The sequence below is a fragment of the Erinaceus europaeus genome, chromosome X (genome assembly GCF_950295315.1).
Source record: "Erinaceus europaeus chromosome X, mEriEur2.1, whole genome shotgun sequence".
Taxonomy (NCBI): Eukaryota; Metazoa; Chordata; class Mammalia; order Eulipotyphla; family Erinaceidae; genus Erinaceus; species Erinaceus europaeus.
In genome coordinates, this window is record NC_080185.1 from 20,636,408 (window position 1) to 20,645,036 (window position 8,629).

At 41.1% G+C, this 8,629-nt stretch overlaps 1 pseudogene; it reads right to left on the reverse strand.

Moving 5' to 3' along the window:
• Nucleotides 1-1,814: 1,814 nt before the first annotated feature.
• Nucleotides 1,815-2,858, reverse strand: LOC103114840 (protein phosphatase methylesterase 1-like; annotated as a pseudogene).
• Between the last annotated feature and the right edge of the window lie 5,771 nt (nt 2,859-8,629).

Genomic DNA, 8,629 nt, shown 5'->3' on the forward strand with positions numbered 1-8,629 from the left:
CTTGTTGAAAGGAAAAACTGTTCTAATTTACTCAGCTTCATGGAAATACACTCAGAAGTGCTGTTCAAAGCTTCAACTTTTGCCTTTTGTGTTTTAAGGTAACAGCTCAATATGAACAAAATGTGTGGAGTTAATTAATGATATCGAAACAAACCAAAGTAGCATCTCCAGAGTACTCCAATCTATAGGAGACCAATATGTTGACTTATTGATGTGAATTTAATTAGTGTCTTCTAGCTAGGTCCAAAAGTCCCTTTATCTAATCATCACATTTATATAAACCATTAGCACATAGTACTTGGTTTGAAATGTTTTACTACATGATCCAAACTGTTGTCCTACCCTGAGAGAGTCTCTAATAAACTCAACATGTTTCCACAGAGAAGCTTTTGTATTCACATCAAGTAAGTTTAGGCTCAAGTGTTACACAGAAGGTAACTTAAAACCAGTCTTTAAGCTTGTGGAACAGAAGTGACTTAGTGCTTGCTTTGCCTTTCTATCATTTTCCAACATGAACAAAAAGACAGGAATCAGATTTGTGCTGGCTTAGCCAGTCTCTGGAACTATCAGAGCAAAGGACTAAACCAAGTCCCAGAGCTCTATGTGGCAGGGAGCAACAATGACAGAAGCTTCACTGGGCAATATTAAGTTGACAGCTGAGGACTCAGAAATATTGCTCTGGGCACACCCCAAGAACAATTTCTCAGTAATAAGTACATTTATTTCTCAGCAACCCCTTTTGCTTATATCCATACACACACAGAAAGAGAGGAGAGAGAGAGAGAGAATTCTTAAAAGTGGGAAGTATTTTAATATGATTTTCAATGAGTGTTATATTGCTCTGTGGTTCTCAAATTTGAAGAGTAGGTTCGGGTGGGATTTAACTCTATAGGATCAACACAAAAATAAACGGACCCTTTGTGGGCTAGCACAGTTGCCTAGACAAGATGGCGAAAGGACAGCTGAAAGCCAATTCTAAGATCAAACTGAATGTGTTCAAATGAAGACTCTGCTCTGGCCTTGTCACCTTGCACATGTCACTTATATTTCTCTACCTCAGCTTTGCTCATCTGTAGAATCACAGAACATAGAGAACAACCCCTTGCCTTACTTTGATAGGGTTGCTCTAATGAAGTACCCCAGGAGCAGCTTGGCCTCAGCCCAAGGTTGGCCCCAGACGTGTGGGAGTGGGGTGGAGGTCTCTCCACTAATGGGAAGCTATGTTCTTGGACTACCTGGGCCTGATTTTCAAACTGGTTTCTTGTGATGCTGTTGACTATCTCTTAAGGACCAGATTGGTTCTGGCCTCTCTGAGTCTTCCAAGCCTGGAAAAGTAAGATTGGGATAAAAATGTACCTGACATTTTATTTGAAATGGAAAAATAAGGACCACCCTGTGCAAGGTCCATCCTGTGAGGTAGGACAGGACTATGCCAAGAACAATCTCAATAAATGGTGTTCTCAAGCCTGGGGAGACATTTGAACACTGATGTGTTGCTTAATGCCAAGAATGGGGACCCAAGATGGCAGTTCTGATGGAAGCTCCACCTGAGGCAAGGCAAGCAGAAAAGACAGAGGCTAGCCCCGAAAGGTAAAGGGAGTGGAGCTGGACAACCTTGGACTAGGAAGGCCGATATTGATCAAGAACACTGGAAAACACTGCTATTGGCAGGAACACACAAAGGGGATTGTACATCTAAGGATGCCCATCTACAGGAAGCTGGTGTCACATGGCCGGGCAGGATGATGAGACAGTGGCATCACAGTAGCCTCTGATGCAATGTATGTATACGAGAGCTCAGTGCTGAGGGAGGGATGGACAGCAGGTCACTAACAGCCAGGAAACACACATTGGAATCCACCAATGGGTTCTGCAAACCTATACTGAGTCAGGAAAGTAGCAATAGCTTCAGCCACCTTGTCTGGGCCATCGTCATGGACTGCATGGCCTCATTGTGGTAAGACCTGCATTTGGAGCTTTCCTTGCATGTGTCCAATAGTTAGATCTTTACCCAACCTATCGACACCAGCCAAGTGTAGCAATTTAGAAATAAGACAACTAAGAAAGATTGGTTAAGCTTCAGAACCAGCCATCCCAGTATTTTCCTATTTTTACCAGTTCAATTCTCCAAGTATATGATGGATGGTCTTGCTTGGTCTCCATGTCATCTTCCTTTTTCCTTTTGTTTACTGACTCACCTCCTTCTTCATCTTCTTCCTCTATGATTCCTTCCACTATAGACTTCGAGCCTTCTGAATTAGTAATTCCTTCACATGGCTTGGCTTGGCTAGCCACTGAGATACGGGCAGACTCCAAATTTCTAATCTGGTCACTCTTCACATTCTGTTCAATGGCATTCTCTAGAGACCTGAAGGTTTTAGAATAAACACACAAGAAATTTTGCATGCTATTAAGAGCATCCATGGCTGTACCTTCTACAACATCAATCATGCACAGACCCAGGTTTGACACCAGGCAGGATGATGTGTGGACTGCAGTAGCACCAGCCATGCTATGCCCAGTCAGTATAATAGGAGGAGGGATGTCCCCATACATGGCTTCAGCCACATTGCCGCTATCTTTTGCCATTGTTTCTGCCGATAAGTCTTCAGAATTTTGGGCTTTTGTTTCACCCTGACCTCGAAGATCCAAAGCCACAATCTTACATTGAATCCTATTAATGATCGCTGCCGTGAAGACAGCCCAGGAAAGGGCAGCATATTGATCTACCCCATGCAGAAGGAGCAGGAGTGGACCCCCTGAACCATTCTTGTAAACTCGAAATGTATCCATGTCTGTTTCATTTTCTACTTCTACGTCTTCCATCGACTCAGACTCCATGATACAGGGGGAAAGTCTTATTTTCTTCCAGAGTGTGCCACTTAGTGGGTGCTCCATGCAAGGTGTTTGGCATGATTCTTCTCTAGAACTCCTACCTTCTGCACCCCCAAAATAATGCTGTTCCATACCCCCCAGAGAGGGGGAGAAACATAGGGTAAGATGACCAGAGGGCTCTGAACTCCAATTCCATCAGGACCCAGAGGGAGAAGAGGAAAAAAGAAAGGACATTCAGAAGTAGCAAGAGGTGTAGGTGTGACTTAAAATGAAAGGGAAGGCAGGACCATAGAGAAAAATAGATGTGGTACAGGAGGTGGCACAGTGCATAAAGCATTGGACTCTCAAGTATTAGGTCCTGAGTTTAATCCCTGGCAGCACATGTACCAGAGTGAGAGCTTTTTCTTTCTCTCTCCTCTTATATTTCTGATTAACCAATAAAATAAAATAAAATAAAATAAGAAAAATGGGCAAATATATATAAATATAGATAGTTATAGGAATAAATGAACCCATATCTATGACCCTAGGAGAACTATTGCAGTTTCCAGTAGAGGAAATAGAGAAACAGAACTCTGGTGGTGGGAACAGTGTGGAATTATACTCCTGTTATCTCCTAATTTTGTAAATCAGTATTAAACCACTAAAAAAATCATGGTGCACTAGGACTCACCCTAATCATCTCATTTATCTTGATTACCTCCATTAAAAAATCTACCTCCAAATCAAGTCTCATTCTACAACATGTAAATGGGGAAGAACCAATCAATGACATCCCTCAAGAGGGTGCTGTGGGGGTGTGATGAGATGATCCTTGTAGCAAATCCCTAAGTACAATCATTTAAGCTCTCAAGTAAAAGTAGCTGATATCAGTCACTGCGAATGTTGAGACTCAGTGATCATTTCTGCACTTACAGGTCATTTTCGGTTCAGGAGGAAATTGGCAAGTCTGTCCATACCATTCTAAGCAAGTATTTCCCTCAACAAGAAGAGATAGAAGAGGTGAGAGAAAGGCTGGACGATTGCAAATGAGTGGCGGTAGGGGATAGGCAAATTAGGGTACTGAAATGCCGTGGAATTAGGATTGAGCTCAGGTGATGGTAAATGGTGTATATTCTCATCTCATTTAGAAATCCTGATGCTGCGGTTGAAAAAGAAAGGTCTGTGTAGCTGAAACAAAATGAAACTGGGAGTAAAGAAATTTGGACACTAGGCCTAAACCTGCTACCACCTAGCTGTGTGATTTTATGCAGGTAACTTCTCACTGGGTCTTAACAAGACAAAGAGTTTGGCATGGATCACTATTAAACTTTCATATTTTACCTGATAATTAACTTTTATATAAAATAGGAATAAATAGGGACCAGATAGTGGTACACCCAGTCGAGCTCCAATCATGTACTACAAAAGCCTTAGTTCAAGCCTCCATTTCCTTTCTGAAAGGCAGAAGCTTCACAAGAGGTGAAGCAGTACTACAGGATCTCTCTCTTCTCTCTCTTTCCTCTCTCTCTCTCCATCTCTCTCTACTTTTCTCTTTCTCTACCTCCTCCCTTCCTCTCAATTTATGTCTCTATCTAATAAATATAATATTTTAAAGACATGTTTTAAAAGTACAGGAATACATAATATAGTCTAATAGTGTTAATAGCGGTTCTGGGAATTATAGAGTTCTTAGTATAATCGCATGATACCCATAAACTTTATGCACAGCCAAGATCTCTGAAATGTATTCAGAGTTTTGTAAGGAATTCCTTCTCAGAAAACTTTGCTATTTGTCAGTTTCTTTCACATGGCAAACTCCCCATTTTATTTTTTTCTCAATGTTTTATTTTTAATGGTTTTTTAATTTTTATTTATAAAATGGAAACACTGACAAAACCATAGGATAAGAGGGGTACAATTCCACACATTTCCCACCACCAGAACTTCGTGTACCATCTCCTCTCCTGATAGCTTTCCTATTCTTTATCCCTCTGGGAGCATGGACTCAGGATCATTATGGGGTGCAGAAGGTGGAAGGTCTGGCTTCTGTAATTGCTTCCCCACTGAACATGGGTGTCGACAGGTCGATTCATACTCCCAGCCTGCCTTTCTCTTTCTCTAGTAAAGTGGGACTCTGGGGAATCAGAGCTCTAGGACACATTGGTGGGGTTGTCTGCCCAGGGAAGTCTGGTCGGCATCATGGTAGTATCTGGAACCCGGTGGCTGAAAAAAGTTAACGTATAAAGCCGAATAAATTGTCTAATCATGCACCTAAAGGCTGGAATATTGAAGATGAAGATTTGTGGTCTCCATTTTGGAAAAAGCTAGTAGGTCTACTTTAGGTATATTACAAAAGGCCCATGACTTTACTAGTTTTTGGCTGAGCCTGACATCTGATATGCAGGTGGACCCAAGTTATTGTCTGGGGAGATGATGTGATGGCTGGAAAAGGGGCTGGATCAGAGAATAGAGTAACTCCCAAATATGGGGAAAGTGTATAAATATTGTTGACTGTAAACCCCATCAATTTGATCTGGGGCCCATATTCAGCATAGGAGCCTGTGTAACCTCTGCATCCCTATAGGTCTGAACTTGCATTCTGTGGTCATAAGTAGGAACATTCCAAGTTGCACCAATTTCAGAAACCATCTTCTTCAGGTGGTAGATAGAGTATGTTATCCAACCTCTGTTCAGAGTATGGAACATTCTCTACCATTGTTGATCCACATTGAGGGCAAAGTCCACAAAGAGGTCCATTATGTAGTTTCTGGTGGAGATGACCAGTGATAATGGAGAGAGATAATCTATTTGAGGTCTAGGCCCATCATGTCTGTGTGGGAATCCCAGGACTCCCTGACTAAGTAGGGCCCCAAATGATGGGGTGGCCTGATAGTGATGAAGGAGTCATCATTAAAGTATGCCAATCTGTTGCCCTTATTCAACTTCTGTAGTACAAACCCCCCCCATGTTCTTTAGAGATGCTGCCCTACCTTAGGAAATGGCATTACCCGCCATTCCATTCAGAAATCAAAGAGGCATTTATTCCTCCTCTTTTCAATTACCACAAGCTTTCGGTCAATTCTCATCAATTCTGTTTCCTAAACAATTCTCTAATGTTGCATCAAGGAGATAACTCACCAGGTAAGGCATTTACCGTACTATGCAGAAAACACTGAGAGTGAGTCCCAATACTGTCTGGGTGTCTACATTATGTAAATATGAGTGTGCATTTACACACTCAAATAATAAAAATGATTTGTTCAAATTTACTTTATATCTTGCTGCCTTTCAGCCACCAAGTCACAGATGCTACTGTGATGCCATCCTGACTGTGTGGGCAGACGACCTCACCAATATGTCCTGGAACCTCACCTCTGCAGAGCCCTACTCACCTAGGGAAAAATATCTGTTTCACAAATTTTATTTATATTTTTATTTATTTATTTATTCACTTATTTATTTTTTGCCTCCGGGGTTATTGCTGAGGCTCGGTGCCTGCACCATGAATCCACTCTTCCTAGAGGCTATTTTTTCCCCTTTTGTTGCCATTGTTGTTTTTTATCATTGTTGTGGTTATTGTTATTGATTTCATTGTTGTTGGATAGGACAGAGAGAAATGAAGAGAGGAGGGGGAGAGAAAGATAGACATCTGCAGACTTGCTTCACTCCCCCCTCCCGCCACTTGCAGGTGGGAAGCCGGGGGTTCTAACAGGGATAATTATGCTGGTCCTTGCACCTTGCGCCATGTGCGCTTAACCTGCAGCACTACAGCCCAACCCCCCACAAATTTATTTTTTTAGCCCTGTTGCGATTTAATCACTATATGAAAGCTTCATGTATTTAGTGTATTCAATTTGGTGTTTTGGACAGATGCACACAACCATGAAATCCTTACCACAATCAAGGTTATAAGCCTATCACCTTCCTTGTGTCCCTTTGTTTTTATGTGTACATGTGTGATAAGAACATCTGACATGCAAATTAAGTCATATCACATCCTTGCCTAAAGCCCTCTAGTGACTTCCCACTGCATTCTAAAGACCAGTAAAAAAACAGTATGTCAACCTACATCAAAGACAGTGGAAGAACTCTAGTGGTTATCTACAGGGGCAGGGATGGGGACACATCTTTGGTTATGGGAGTGGTACAAATAAATAAATAAATAAAACTAAAAATATAAAAAATATAGATCTAGATAAAAAAATCTAAAGTGCATAGTGTAGTCCTCTGTTTCCTCAGTTGTCTAGGTCAGCATTCTCTCTTCCCTAGACCTGCCTCACAATCCATTCTCAAAACAAAATCAATGGACCTTTTAAGCATGCAAAGAATTTGCCAGTCTCATGATCAAAATATTTTAATTGGGGGCCTGGGCAGTTGAGCACATACATTACCATGAGCAAAGACCCAGTTTCAAGCCCCCACTGCCCAGCTGCAAGGAAGTGGGGGTAGCTTCATGAGTGGTGAAGCAAGTCTGCAAGTGTCTGTTTATTTTTATTAGCAAATTATCTCTTTTATTTTAAATAGTTTTATTTATTTGTTAATGAGAAAGAAAGAGAGAGAGAGAGAGAACTGTTCATCTATGGCTTATGATGGTGTTAAGGATTAAACCTAGGACCTTTGGTACCTCAGGCATGAAAGTCTTGTTGTATAACCATTAAGCTATCTCCCCAGCCCCAGTTATCACTCTTTCTCTCCCTCTCTCCCTGCCTTCTCAATTTCTCTCTCCTATGAAATAAAATAGAAAGAAAAGAAAACATCAGGTGTGATAGGGGTAGATAGCATAATGGTTATGCAAAGAGATCCTCATGCCTGAGGCTCCAAAGTCCCAGGTTCAATTATAAACCAGAGATGAGCCATGTTCTGGTAAGAGAAAAAAAAAAATCAAGAGTAGTAGATTTGTAGTGCTCTAGTGGTAACCCTGGTGGTAATAATAATAATTATTATTATTAATACATTATTAAATCTTTTCCTGATTCCTCACTCTCTAATGCAGTATATCCAAACTCCTTACCTGGCATTTAGAGAGCATTCAGTCAGTTCTCATCTCCTTCTCCCCCACCATCTGCTTTATCCACCTCATCATCTCCAGATATTTCCACCTTTACTTTGTCCTACCTACTATGCCAAGTCTTATCTTTATGAGATAATGTTATGGACACAAATGTATAAAAAAAAGTTAGGGTTAATATGTACCTATCATCCTCTTTCAAGAGAACAGGCTTTCTGTCTTTCTTATTTCATCTACTCCCTACTCTCCATTATCTACACAATCTCATTTTTCTTGAGTGTTTCCTAGCAAATTCTAGTGAGTATTCAAGTTCACTTGCGAATTCGTAAGTGGGCCATTCTCATAGAGAGGGAATCACCAACTTGCCTGAAGTTGCCCCCATCTTCCCACTGCTATTCCTTTTGGCCGAAAGTGGGCCTAATTTTTTTTCCTTTTTTTTTTTTTTTTTTTTTTTTTTTTTACCAGAGCGCTACTCAGCTCTGGCTGCTGATGGTGCAGGAGTTGAACCTGGGACTTTGGAGCCTCAGGCTTAAGAGTTTCTCTGCAAGTAGACCAGAGGCAACCAGTGGCACAGCTATTTACAAGATACTGGGTACTATACAGCAAACCCTAACAAAAGGACTTTTCAAAGTTAACCCAATTGCCAAATAATGTAATGATAACATTAACTATCCATTGTCTTTTTGAACCCTAAGACAGCAGGAACCTCACATCTCCACTATAGAGCCTATATTTCCCCCAGTCCTGGAACCTTAGGATAGGGCCCACTTTCCCACATACCTCTCCCAATCCATATCAAATAAT